This window comes from Lolium rigidum, chromosome 6, assembly GCF_022539505.1.
Source record: "Lolium rigidum isolate FL_2022 chromosome 6, APGP_CSIRO_Lrig_0.1, whole genome shotgun sequence".
NCBI classification, from domain to species: domain Eukaryota; kingdom Viridiplantae; phylum Streptophyta; class Magnoliopsida; order Poales; family Poaceae; genus Lolium; species Lolium rigidum.
The window spans coordinates 140,799,048-140,814,068 of NC_061513.1; the positions used below are offsets into that span (position 1 = coordinate 140,799,048).

At 41.5% G+C, this 15,021-nt stretch overlaps 1 pseudogene; it reads left to right on the forward strand.

Annotated features, from left to right (window-relative positions):
• The first annotated feature begins 5,963 nt into the window (after positions 1-5,963).
• On the forward strand, positions 5,964-15,009 carry LOC124666186 (annotated as a pseudogene).
• Positions 15,010-15,021: the final 12 nt, after the last annotated feature.

The window sequence follows — 15,021 nt, forward strand, 5'->3', positions numbered from 1 at the left end:
ACACCTTCCTCTTGGGGTTCCCAACGGACGTGTGTCTTACACGCCATCAATGCTCTCCGTTGTTAGTAGATATTCTGGTCAAGTAGATGCTTGTGACTCCAAGAGGGAGTATTTATGCTCGATAGTAGGTTCATGCCTCTAGTTTTCTGGAAGAGTGACAATAACTTCTAAGATTGTAGATGTGTTGTTGCTACTAGGGAGAAAACAACAGTGACAATAACTTCTAACTTACGTCTGCGAGTTCATTCGTCAGATGGACTGTCACAGGGATGCGGAGGAGGTTATACACGCCACTCGTGTACGTGAACAATATTTCACAATTAATCTTATTTTATTTCCATCAATTGCATTGAGTTACAATCATATATATTGATATCCTTTTTTTAATATAGATGATACGCCTGCGGGACACTCTCATAACGGAGGATCGCATACGAGCAATTCAAGAGGAACTCGCGGGATTCTTTCTTACCCTGGCCATTGCCTGAACTGGAGAACACTATCGGAAGTTCATATACGACGCGCGTTAGGCATATGAGATAGATATAGTAAAGAGGTCCGACTTTATATATATATATATATATATATATATATATATATATATATATATATATATTGTAAACATGTATTACTTGTACCGTATTTCATGATGACGTCTATACATACATGCCGATGTTTGTGGTTTCTTAAATGATGTATGCATTGCAGAATTGAATGAATATTATAAAATCCTGAAACCCTGCCGCGGTAGAGAAACGCTGCTCCACCCTAAACTCTGCCGCGGCAGAGAAACGATCATTTTCTCTGCCACGGTAGAGTCCCTACAATCCCGGTTCGTATCTCGAACCGGGACCAAAGGTCCTCCACCATGAGCCCCCTGGCCGCACCACGTGGCGGGGCCTTTGGTCCCGGTGCACATTTGAACCGGGATTAAAGGGTGGACCCTTTAGTCCCGCATGGTTGGTCCCGGTTCGAAAATCGGGACTGATGGCCCAAATGGACCGAGACTGAAGCCCCGTTTTTCCACTAGTGATCCGAGGGTAATTCTATTGTTTACTTTACCCACATTGCTTAATGCGATAATCTGTTGCTTGCAACTTAATACTGGAAGGGGTTCGGACGATAACCTGAATGTGGATTATTAGTCATAGACGCAGTTGGATTATAAACTATGTATTATGTTGTAATGCCCAAACGAATCTCATAGTAATCATCTTGTCATGTATGGTCGGTATTCTGTCATTGCCCAGTTGTAATTTGTTCACCCAGCATGTTATTTATCTTTATGGAGAGACACCTCTAGTGAACTGTGGACCCCGGTCCTTTCCTTTACACTGATAGATTCATCCACTGCAATCCAGTTCTCTTTACTTACTGCAAGCATTGTTTTCTTTAATTACTGCAAATATCTCTTTTCACCCGATACGTTTAATCCTTTGTGTTTAGCGAAACCGATGAGATTGACAACCTCACTGTAAGTTGGGGCAAAGTATTTTGGTTGTGTTGTGTGCAGGTTCCACGTTGTTGCTGACGCCGGCGGTGCGCCCTGCCAATAGTCAGCTAGCAACACCTCCAGAAGTCACACCTTTCTCCTACTGATCGATTAAACTTTAGTTTTTTACCTAAGAAAAACTTGCTACTGTGCTCATCATACCTTGCTCTTGGGATTTCCCAACGGTGTGCAATCTGCGCTCATCAGGCTCCACACCTCTCTCTTAGCCATCCTATGTCATCTGCTGCGACATATCCACGACATGAAGTGGAATGAATGACCTTCACCGATCCCCTTTTAATAGTACTAAAGACTTCTCTCACCATTAATGATTTAAACCTTACTAGCATTGAAACTAAACCTACAACTCCGTGACTTTTGGCTAGGCTTTAGACTTTCCTTCTTTCTTCTAATAGAGAGCTAAAAAAAGAGATTAAATCTGCAACACTTTGTATCTGATTATTTTTTAAATAATCTTGTCCTTTTTTGCGGGTATTAATAATCTTTGTCCTTAATAAACCAAACACACATTTGGAGTCCTAGACACACTTCCAGTCCGTCTTTGTGACATGTTAAAGAAAGCAAATCCCCTCGCTGGCAATCGATCGTTGGAGCGATCACTTTCCTTGGCGCGGCAGCCATGCGCGAAATCAATTCCCTTTTTGTCTTGTAGTGTTTAATTATGTTCACATGAAGCTTTGTATTCACACTAACAACTCACGTTCCCACTTGCAAGTTGCATATAGCCAAGAGTGTTCACACTACATGCATGCATAAAGTATCTCATGGGTTTGCATTTAATGAGCCAACTTTTCGAAGACGAGGCAAGCTCTCACAAGTTGATGCATTCATGCACAGAGCATCTCGCTCTTTTTTCAAAGACGACGCATACTTTCAATTCTCTTTATTTGCAATTCCCTTTTGACAATTCTCTTTTTTTGCAATTTTCTTTATGTTATTATTTCGTACGGTAATTCATATTTAATGGGATCATTTTGCAATTCCCTTTTTCGGGCCAGTGGTATTTAAGGGGGAAAATAACGGGTGGGAAGATCCACTTGCAACTCAAATGAACTACCACTTGCTACTCAAATTAAGTACTATTTTAAGTTGTAAGCTAACAAAAGTTGCTAAAAAAATTCTAAATGAAATTTAGATTTTTGGGTTGCTAGGTATTTATATTTACCGTTGATAAATAACGGGGCACCGGGTTGATAACTTGTAAACAAAAAAAGAGTCGCTACATATTTTAAATTAAATTAAATTTTTAGGGTTGATATTTATTTTATATTTACCATTGATAAATTGCGGCCCACCGGGTTGATAGCTTGTAAACTAAAAGAGAGTCACTAAAATATTCTAAATGAAATACTTTTTAGGGTTATTATTTATTTTATATTTACAGTTGATAAATAACGAGGCACCAGGTTGATAGCTTGTAAAATAAAAAAATATTCGCTTAAATATTCTAAATGAAATACTTTTTTAGGGTTGGTAGTTATTTATAATTACCATTAATAAATAACGGAGCACCGGGTTGATAACTTGTAAACTAAAAAGAGTCGTCAAAATATTCGAAATGAAGCTAGATTTTTAGGATTGGTAGTTATTTATATTTACTGTTGATAAATAATAGGACACCGGGTTGATAGCTTCTAAACTAAAAAAATCGCTAAAACGTTTAAAATAAAATTAACTTTGAGGTCGATAATTTTATACATTTACCGTTGATCACTTAAGTACGGATGGGTTGATTATTCAAACAGAGAGGACTGATAACTTTTAGCCCAAAAAAAAGTTTCTCGAAACATATCAACATGGGTGCTAGTTTTGAAGATCTCGTCGTGACGGATTTATTGGTGAAAGCGAATCTTAATTTGGAGTTGTCGTTTGAAAGTTAAAACGTTTTGAATTTTCAAATTTGGAAAAGATTCCGCTGATATCAGCAGATTCGTCTATTTTGTGCATGCATGCAGAATTTTTTCTCAATAGCCTGCATCAGAGTTGATAATTTTATACATTTACAAGCTTGATCACTCAAATACTGAGGGGTTGATTTATTCAGATAGAGAGGGTTGATAACTTTTAGCCCGAAAAAGTTTCTCGAAACATATCAACATGGGTGCTAGTTTTGAAGATCTCATCGAGACGGATTTATTGGTGAAAGCGAATCTTAATTTGGAGTTGTCGTTTGAAAGTTAAAACGTTTTGAATTTAAAAATTTGGAAAAGATTTCGCTGACATCAGCAGATTCGTCTATTTGTGCATGCATGCAGAACTTTCCTTCAATAGCCTGCACCAGGTTGATAATTTTATACATTTACGTTGATCACTCAAGTACGGAGGGGTTGATTATTCGGATAGAGATGGTTGATAACTTTTAGCCCGAAAAAAAGTTTCTCGAAACATATCAACATGGGTGCTATTTTTGAAGATCTCGTCGGGACCAACGCATAGGTGAAAACAGATCTTAATTTGGAGTTGTCGTTTGTGAGATAAAACGTTTTGAATTTTCAAATTTGGAAAAGATTCCGTCGACATCGGCAGATTCGTCTATTTTGTGCATGCATGCGTAACTTTCCCTCAATAGCCTCGCACCATGTTGATAATTTTATATATTCACCGTTGATCACTCAAGTACGGAGGGGTTGATTATTCAAGATAGAGAGAGTTGATAACTTTTAGCCCAAAAAAAAGTTTGTCGAAACATATAAACATGGGTGCTAGTTTTGAAGATCTCGACGAGACCGACTCATAGGTGAAAACAGATCTTAAATCGGAGTTGTCGTTTGTGAGATAAAATGTTTTGAATTTTCGAATTGAGAAAGATTCTCGCTTTACGTCATCAGATTTGTTCCCTTCTACATGCATGCAGAACTTTCCTGAAATAGGATATACTACAGTCCAAAATATTCCTAAAATGGAAAAAAAATTATGTCCTAAACCGATCGCTCAATTTGCTTTCAGCAAACGATCGCTAGCTAGGGTAGCCCTAAAGAAAGATCGATGCAATCTGGCCTCATCTAATTTTAGAACTCAACTTTTTACGCTGGATCTAAAGCTTGGCCCACAGTTTTGCTCAAAAACACACAACGTGCATCATGACAGTACACATGGCGCCCCATAAGAATGAATAGAGCTGCCTGTGGAAGCACAGACATAGTTATGACACCGACACAATTTGAAGCTCACGCTTCTTGGCAATGCTGAATTGGGAGTCTTTGCATATTTTCAGTAATTCCAGGGACGAGGATGCAAATTCCTGTCGAGGATATGGCCCCGCAGATATCCAGCTATCCGCCCCGATCCGATAATTCCCCAACTGTGCCGAAAGCTCCTCGAAAGGAAAAAACAAGGGCGACGCTGAGCGTCGGTCGACTGAAAAACAGAGTAAAATCGGTTGCCCTCCGCTCCGTTCGATCGAGATCCGACGTCCAGAATCAACCGCAATGTAACTTTTACGTTTTGCCTCCTATTTTTTGGAAACTCAACCCTGCAGCCCTTCTCTTCCCGAGCTTACAACAAAATCCTCACCCCGCTTACAAAAAAAATATACTATTACAACAAAATATTCACAACAAAATTCAAAATGTAAATGTTATAAAAAATGGATAATTAACAACTATTTTTCTACATGTTGGTTTACAACAAATATTGACAACAATTACAATAAAAAATCAAAAGCTATAACAACAAAAAAACATGTGTTCGTGACTATGAAAAATTGGTTAAACAATAATACATTTTCTACATATTAATTACAATAAAAATCACCAAGTATTTTACCAAAAATTATAGGCGATTACAACAACAAAAAAATTATGGCAAACGCCCAGGTAAACATTACAACATCTCTTACATGCTTTCTTTATAAAATTTATATGCAATAGTTACAAAACTAACAAACGTATACAACATCTCTACGAAAAAAAAGTGTCCATGACTAAAACAATTACACCAAAAATCACAAAATAATTATAACAAAAAAGTCATCTGTTTACAACATATCAAGAAACACGCATTTTCGTAACATATCACTTAGAAAAAACTTACAAATTATGTCGTGTGAGTTTACAACAAATTTTTATCTAATTGTTACAAATCTGGAAACAACACTGCACATTTCTTAAAAAAAAAAGCAACACTCCAGTTTTGGGCCGAAAAACCAGGCCTATATGGGCCGCGCGGGAGTTGTTACAAATCTGAAAACAACACTGCACATTTCTTAAAAAAAAAGCAACACTCCAGTTTTGGGCCGAAAAACCAGACCTATATGGGCCGCGCGGGAGCTGAGCGACCGACGAAGCGATCGGTCGCCGGATCGGAAGCGTTTTCCAAAAAACAATGTACCGAAAGCTACGTCGAGCATACCGTTGTGCGCTGTCCCTGATCGCTATTGGCTCGTGCTAGTCGCAACGGGATTATGGACGACGTGTGTCTAGCGAGAGCGCCAGAGGGAGCTGCCTGCCTGCAACGTGGCCGACTACTGCCTCAACACGATCCATCCCGACTGCTTCTAATCGCGCTCCCTCACCACACAGCACACGTTTAAACTAATAATCCAGTCCGCAAAGCAAATTCCAGTTCCAATTCCGCTCGTAGCTTCAGATCTCCGCTTCCATCCAATCTCGCTCTAGCTAGGCGAGCGCGCGAGAGAGATGAGTGGAGCGGAGGCGCCTCTCATCACCGAGGAGGCGCCGGAGCGCGGCGCGCCGTCCTCCGGCACCCGCCTCGGCCCGCAGGGCTCCAAGAAGTACCGCAGGCGCTCGGACGCGCTAGCCTACGGCGACCGCTACCAGAAGGCGGCCGCTCTCGTCGACCTCGTCAGTGCCCACTCCCCGCTCTCTCTTGCTCGCACCTCCTTCCTCTGTTCCTCTAAATTTGCTCTGGTTCGTTGAGCTGCGCCGTTTGCTCTAGACTGTAGCCGGGAACCGAGTTGCTCGCCGGAGACTGAGATGATGTAGGAGTCATGTTTGATGAATTGTCTGCCTTAAGCTCCGGCATGCCGATTTGGCGCTTAGCTCTATGTGGCTGCAACTACTGTGCCTTGGTGGTTCGGAGGCAGAGGTGCCTCCTGATGTATCTTTTGCTTTGGTCTTGGGTGGCTTATGAGTGTTGGATGCTTTCCCCATGCCGAATTTTGCATACAAGGGACATCACTTACGGGGCAATGCCAATATGCAAACGTGTTATTCTGTTTGAATTCAGAAGCTCACCAATTCGAAGTTCAGCTATCTGATGTTGTACCACCTGTTTGGCAGTGCACTTGTGTTCCACGGGCGGTATCTGCCTATCTGACGACCTGCTAAAATTGTTAGGAGTTGATCTAATTTTTTTCCTTATATATGGAATTTAACATTTGTATATTATAATAACAATGGTGATATATTTCGACTGAAAAACAAACTACAATCTACAATGACATTTTGCCTGAAGCTTTCACCAGTACAATGATATAATGTTTGGTAGTATTTCATAGGAAAACTTAGATTAAGGCCCTTACTGTTCCATATTCTTTTGCAATGCAATCAGGAGAAATTGAATCTTCCCCTGAAAGCTAGGTTGCAGTTATCAGACCATATTGCAAACCCCCTTCTTTTTTTTTTGGAAGAATATGTGTTGTGGCTTCTTTGGTGATATGAAACCAACTGTTCATCTGTGATTCTCGTTGCTTCTCTTGACTTGCTCAAATATCTGATTACAATTACTTGGCAGGCAGAAGATGGTGTTGGTATCCCCGAGGATGTCTTGAATGACACAAGGTTCGAGAGGGCTATGGGGTTCTATTTTGTGTATCTCCGGTTTGACTGGGTGTGGTCACTCAACCTATTTGCTTTGATTCTCTTGAATTTTCTCGAGGTTAGTTCTCAGAAAGTGCATTCTGTCTATTTCTTTTGTATAAGACTCAAGATTGACCATGTATTATTCTAATAGTAAGTAGGCATCTTAAGTGCTGGTAACATTTCTGACTGTGAGTTATTTCGGTTGCATTCCAGAAACCTCTGTGGTGCCGGAAAGATGCTGAACATGCTTGTGATCAAAGGGATCTTTACTTTCTTGGGCAGTTGCCGTACTTCAGCAAAACTGAATCGCTTATCTATGAGGTAAGGCATTACTACCTCCATCCCAAAGCTGAAGGCTTATATTATTTTTAGAAAGTCAAACTATGTCAAGTTTGACTAAGCTTTTACCAAAAAATATTAACATGGAAAATACAAAACTAATATCATTAAATAGATAATGAAATATATTTTCGTATGGTATCTACAAAATATTATATTTGTTGATAGATTGTTCTAAAAGTTTGGTCAAATTTTACTTGGTTTGACTTTTAAAAAAAAAAAGCCTTAAGCTTTGGGATGGAGGTAGTATTTATGAGGATAGTACTTCTGTGCTGTGTCGAAACCATAATTACAGAAATCCTTAAGCATTATTGTCAACAGTAGATGTTTAAGTTAAGTCCTCAAGTTGCTTTGAGAATTACACTTTTCACTTCGATGGAGAATATTGAAGAAACCTGAAAATTAGTGAAGTAATCTCGGCTGCTAAAAAGTTTGTTCAATTTTTAGATGTTTTGAATAGTTAGTAGCATCAGACAATATGTATTTTAGTGCATCCAGCTGCTTAAATTCAGCTGTACTACAATTCTCAATCTGATGTATGGATCTCTACATGATTGTTTTAAATTTCAGGGGATTACACTTGTTATTCTTGCACTGGATATCTTTTGTCCACTTTCTTATGAAGGTCTAAATATTTTCTGGAAAAGCACCATCAATAAGTTGAAGGTAACCATTCTGTCTTTCTGAAAGCGCATAGTTTGGTAATGAATTTCTGCGAACATGGAAAATCTGATTATTCACATGAGTTGTCTTAGTGAATGTAGCTTTTATGCATTGTGAAAGTCTGAAAGATGCATCGCAAAGAAAGGCCAATCATTTTCTTCTATATGGGCCCAAGTTTAATCAGAACGATAACTGTAAGAACAATGAAAGATTGGAAAATGTTTCAGCAGTGAGATTGAACATTTTTGGCCTTTCTACCTACGGCTCTACCTAATAATACTGTACAAAACAAGGGAAAAAAATTTGAAGGGGTTTCCTGCACTTCGCCTCACCTCTACATGTATTGGCTTTTGGCCCCTTGTTAATGATAGTTGCCCATTACCAACATGGTATTAGAGCAACTTGAGGGTCTCTCTGCATGCAACAACTTTGTGCTTTGTCCACCACCCCCGAGGTCGCTAGCTCTCCCGGCCAACGTCGCTAGCTCTTCCGACTGTCATTGCTAGGTGGCTGCATCTTCTACTCGAAATAGAGCTGCTACACAGCCCGGGTCGCTGTTCTTCCTCTACTGATGCCCTGCTGCTCTCCCTCCTCCGAATCGGCCCACAACCCACGTTCTAGCCGCCATCCGGCTTCCACCGCCCCCCGATACAGCCCCAAGCGGACCCCTCTGGATCCCGCGGCCATCTCCTCGTTCTGGCCGCCGCTACCACCGTGGACCCCACGACAGGAACGTCCCCGAGAGCTCCTGTGTCGGCCGCTCGGGCCTTAGCATGGATGCTCGCTTAGTTTCCTGCCTCTTTTGCTCGGGCCTAGGTGGGTCTAAGAGTTGACGGAGGAAAAAAAAGAGGTGTACCACCAAGTCGTCCTCTTCGTTGGGCTATGTCCCTATACCTCGTTGCTCGGTGATGTTCGATGGTACCAACTATGGCGAGTTTGTTGCCTTCATGTGCATCCATAGGGCATGGTATTCGACTCTAGGGTGTTCCCTGTGGTGTGGTCTCTTGTCGGCCGTGCCCCGTTGCTCTTGTGGCTCCTACCTCGCTCATGCCACGTGTCCTTCTGCCTATTGCTTCACAGGTTGATAAGGATGCAAACAAGACTACCGAGGCTGCTGCAGATGATGCTTATGATCAATAGGTGCCTACTCAGATGCTCTTGCCACCTATTGTGATGATCTGGCTGCTTACACTCGTGTGACGAGGATGCTAAGGCTGCGGTAGTTCTCACTTAGTGTTCAACCTTAGTTTGCATATAAGTTTATGGGCCTTAGTACTGTCTCTGAGATGTGGTCTCACTTTCGTCAGCGCTATCAGCCATCTGGTGATGCTCTCTATTTATCTGTGGTACGTCAAGAACATGCTCTTCAGCAAGGTGACTAGTTGATGAGTTCTACACACATAGTTCTGCTATTTGGCGACAACTCGAGTCCCTTTGCACCGCTATATGTGGTACTTCAGTACTTGCCCGACTTGAAGTTTTAGTTCATCTATGAGTTCTTGTCTCGATTTTGCCCGAAGTTTGAGCCCCGACATGCTTAGTTGTTTACTTGCGGCCGTGTTCCTATCTCAGTGGTGCTGTCTCTGGGTTGCGGTACCATTTGTGCTCGCTGCTCGAGCTTCTACTCTACAACCTGATGCATTAATGCCCTCCATGGTGGGGGTGACACCGTTCTTGTCCCACCCAGAGTGATTATTTCAAGAAGCAACTGGGCATTAATGCCCTCCATGGTGGGGGTGACACCGTTCTTGTCCCACCCAGAGTGATTATTTCAAGAAGCAACTGGACATGCGCCATGGTGCGCCCACATCGTCTACTGGAACTCGTTCTTCTTATTCGGTTGCCTCCTTCACCGGGCAGGATATTGTGAGGCTTAAGAGCATGCTTGCTTCTTTTGGCTCATCTTCGGCTGGTAGATGGGATCTGTGAGACTGTGACTAGCATTGAGCGCCTACCTTCTACACAGTCAGGTTCATCTTCGTGTGTTCTGGATTCTAGAGCTTCTTTTCTATGTCTTTTGATTCTTTGACTCCGACCTCTCTTCCGTCTCTTGATCTTCCTATCAATGTTCTTGATGGCACTTCTCTTTCAGTTGCTAGTCGCGGCACACTTTCTACTTCTTCCTACGTTGTCAGACCATGAATTTGTTTTCCTTGTTTTCCGTTGCTCAGCTTGCTAATTCTGGTTCTGTGTTATCCTTAACGTTGACTCTTGCTCTTTCCAGGATGTGTCATGTTTATCGATGTTTCGTCTCGATAGTGTGTCATGTTTATCGATGACTTCTCTCGCTATACTTGGCTTTACTTTGACTTGTCGTAGTGAGGTTCTCTCTGTATATAAGCGTTTTGCTGCTATGGTTTACATTCAGTTTTCCATGCATATTCGTGTGTTTCAAGATGACTATGTTGGAGAGTACATCTCCTAGAAATTGCGTGGATTTCTTGTTGAGCACGGTACTCCCACTCAGTTCTCTTGTTCTCTTGTACAGGCTCTAATCTCAGAATGGCGTGGCTAAGCGCAAGCATTGGCACATGCTTGAGACGGCTTGTGCGATGATGATTGCCGGCTCTCTTCCACCTCACTTTTGGGTTGATGCTGTGTTGGTTTCCACCTATCTCATCAACATTCAATCCTTGACTGCCCTGCAAGACGACGCTCCTCTTGAACGCCTTTCTAGTTGTTCTCATGAGTACTCAGCGCTTCGTCTGTTTGATTGCGTTTGCTATGTCCTTCTTGTCCCGCGAGAATGCACCAAACTAACCTCTCATACTGAGTGTTATTTCGTGGATACAGTAATAATCATAAGGTTTATCGGTGTTGGGATCTAGTTGGTCGTCGGATGCGCATTTCTTGAGCCGTGACTTTTGATGAGTCTCATCCATTCTATCTCCTTCCTCCCCATTTTCTGTGGAGGGCATCTCTTTTCTCATGTTCCCGTGCCTCATGTTCCCACTCCTCCGAGCCCCCCATTGCCAATGAAACACCGTCTTCATTTACATGTTCCTCTCTTTTGCCGCCTCACTCTTCACCTTCCTCCCTGATGTCTCCTCCTCTCTCTCGCCTCCGGTGATTCCCCCTCATCCCCCTTTCTATTTCACTATTCTCATCGTCAGCGTGATGCGGGTGTGCCGTCTTCTACGCCCTAACTGACTCATGATCTTCGTGCTTGGCCTTGTCCCCCACCAGATCGCTATTCCCTTGCCTCCTACGGTCTTTCCGCTATCTTTGATCCAACTTCTTATCGGGATGATATTGCCATCACATGTAAGTGAGTCTATAAGATCAAGATCTGTTTCCGAAAGTTCTCTTGAGCGTTACAAAGATCGTCTTGTTGCTTGCGGCTTTCAGCAGGAGCATGGCTGAGATTATGATGAGACATTTGCTCATGTGGCTCATATAACCACTGTTCGTGCTCTTCTTTATGTCACTTCTATTCGTCATTGGTCTCTCTCAGCTTGCTGTTCAGAAATGTTTTTCTTAATGGCGAGTTACGTGAGGAGGTTTATATTCGTGCAACACTGGGCACTATTCCCGATGGCACGCTCTGCCATCTTTGGCGCTCCCTCTATGGCCCATCTTTGGCTCTCCCTCTATGGCCTTAAGCAAGCCCCTCGTGCCTGGTTTGAGCGTTTCGCCTCCGTGGTGATTGGTGATGGCTTCTCACCTAGCGCACATGATCCAACGCTTTTTGTCCACACTTCTTCTCATGGTTGGATTCTTCTTCCGCTATATCATCATTGGTGACGACTTTGAGTACATCACCTTTCTTAAGGTCCGTCTTCGTGAGCAGTTTCTTATGATTGATCTTGGTCCTCTTTGTAACTTTCTTGTGATTGAGGATTCCACTACCTCCGTTGGCTTATACATCTCCTAGGAGAAGTACATCTAGGACCTTCTTTCTCATGCCGCTCTTGGTGATGAGCGCATTATCGAGACTCTTATGGAGGTCAATGTTCACCTTCATGCCTCTGATGGTGATCCATTGTCTATTCCAATGCGCTATCGTCACTTGGTTGGAAGCTTTGTCTATCTAGCTATCACTCGTCCGGATATCTCCTATCGTGTCCACATTTTGAGTCAGTTCGCCTCTCCTCTCATCTTGGTTCACTATAGTCACCTCCGTGTTCTACGATATCTTCGTGGCACGATCTCTCGCTGTCTCTTCTTTCCCTGTTTCAGCTCCTTAGATGCTACGTGGGATTGCGATCTTTCGGATCGCTGTGCTTATTGTGTGTTTCTTGGTGATTCCCTCATTACTTGGAAGACAAAGAAACAAAGTTGCAAGATATGGCTCGATTAACGGTATATGTGACTTGGTTACTGTAGTTAAAGGAGGATTTCGGTGTTTCTACTACCACGCCAACTCCTGTCTTGTCAAACACTACATGTGCTATCAGCATTGCGCGTGATCCGGTGAAGCATGAACTCGCCAAGCACATATGCGTTGATGCCTCCTTTGTGCACACAGGTTCTCGCTCTTCAGTCTGTGCCTTCCAAGTTACACTTGGTGGATTTCTTCATGAAGGCCCACACTAGAGTGCAATATGGGTTCTTTCTCTCCAAACTTAGTATTGTTGATCCAACATGAGTTTGAGGGGGCGTGCTAGAGATGCGTAGCCCTCTTTATTGTATATCCCCATTATATAAGGGGTTTCATGCACTTTGCCTCACCTGTACATGTCTTGGCTTTTGACCCACCGTGAATGATAGTTGCCCATTCCCAACAGTGTGCAGATTTCATAAAGCTATATGTTGGTAAGCTAAGTTAAAAAATTAGTTGCGCTTTTCCCTTTTTTGTACATTACTTATATTCTTTGGCATACCACTTCTCACAGTTTAAATCCTTTGAAGTTTTGACTGTGTGTCTTCAAACTTGATTTTTATTTTATTAGATTACCCTGCTGTGTTAGATCTGGAATTTTGCCTACTAGTTTACTATTGTTCACCCAGGTTCCTGCTTTACCTTGTAGATTCTTCTTCTCTTCATCTTAGCATGTGACATACTGGTGTTTGCCTTCAGTGCCCAACCTTTCAGAGTAGCTCCATACATCCGCGTAGCGTTTCTAATCATGACTATCAGGTATGCGTCATTTTATCTGTCACTGTTGGTATCTTATTGAACAGAGTGAGAATGCTCCTAACTAAATACATTGATAAGTAATATGTAATGCAAATATCTAGAGTATAATCATAATGTTCAGAGTACAAGACAGGCCCCACAAGAAATAATACAGAAATATGATGCCCAACACAGTCTTGTTAAGTTGGTGCTATGTTTATTCTTTATCCAATGTTTGATAACAAATAGATATATGATTGTGAGGTAAGATATATGCTGATTTTATCTAAGAAAGGTAATATTTTATGTGTTTGACAGATAGATTAACATAATCTTCTGTCTGCAATAGGGAATTGCGAATGTGTGCTATTACACTGTACGGCCTTATTGGGACATACCTTAATGTTTTGGTAAGGTTTATTATATGTACACAAATTCCACATGCATATGCATTGTAAGACATAGAAGGATTACAAGTTTACTCCAGAACAAGTCATTAGATTTTTTTCCATGAACTCACGAGGATTTTGTTAGGTATCATCAATTGTACGGAGTAAGAGGTACGTGGCACATGTAGTTCAATTGTGTGAGGGCACCAACTGATAAATAGGATGGGATGGGTCATTTATTGCACAACTTTTCCTGTATTTCTTTGCGCTCTACACTAGAAAATTCGATACGTAACTATACTTATTATAGTCCCAGCAGCTAGAATGATCCTCTCTTATGTCAATTTATATACCACACAACAGCTTGTGTGCTTCTGCATGTTCACATTAATGTTTGTATTGTATTGTCTGTTCACTTTTGATGTATCGCTTTGGGTCATCTATGTTATGTAGGCCCTCTCTCTGGTTGTTCCTCTTATTTGCAAGCTGGCTAGCTTATGTAACGTTTGAGGACACTCTACAAGGAAAGACCATTTTTTCATCATACGGCGAAACACTGTATCAAATGTTTGTCCTCTTCACCACCTCTAATAATCCTGACGTTTGGGTCCCTGCTTACAAGTAAGATGGCTATCACTATTTCTGTTGTGTTTATGATAATTGCAGTCCACCCGAATACAAGTTCACCTTAACACATTTGGAGCAGGATATCTCGCTGGTATTCTCTATTTTTTATTGTCTACGTGCTTCTGGGAGTTTATTTCCTGACAAACTTGATTCTTGCTGTCATCTATGATAGCTTTAAGGAGCAGGTACATTCGTTACCTGTCCAAATTTTCTCTTCATACTTGCTATATTCTTTACATCAGAATTCTAGCATGTTCTTTTGCCTAGAAGTAAATTTACATCACTAACATGTCATCATTTGGTGAAACAGTTTGGGAAGCAACTTGTTCAAATGGACTCTATAAGGAAAAGTATATTAGAGAAGGCATTTGGTCTTATCGACACTGCCGTGAGTGTTCTGTTATATTTTCCTGGCCACTGATGTACTATCCTTTAGCAACTGTATTTTGGTAAACATTTATATATCCCCTCTGTTTGAAATCAGTTGACTTAGATTTGTCTAGATTCGCATGTATGTAGACACATTTTAGTGTGTAGATACATCTAGACGAATCTGCTGCAACTAATTTGGAACGAAGGGAGTACTTTTACTTTAGAATGGTTGGTAGTGTTCATGTAACCTTTCACCAGAATATAGTTCAGTCACTTCACTTGTCAGTTGGGAGAATC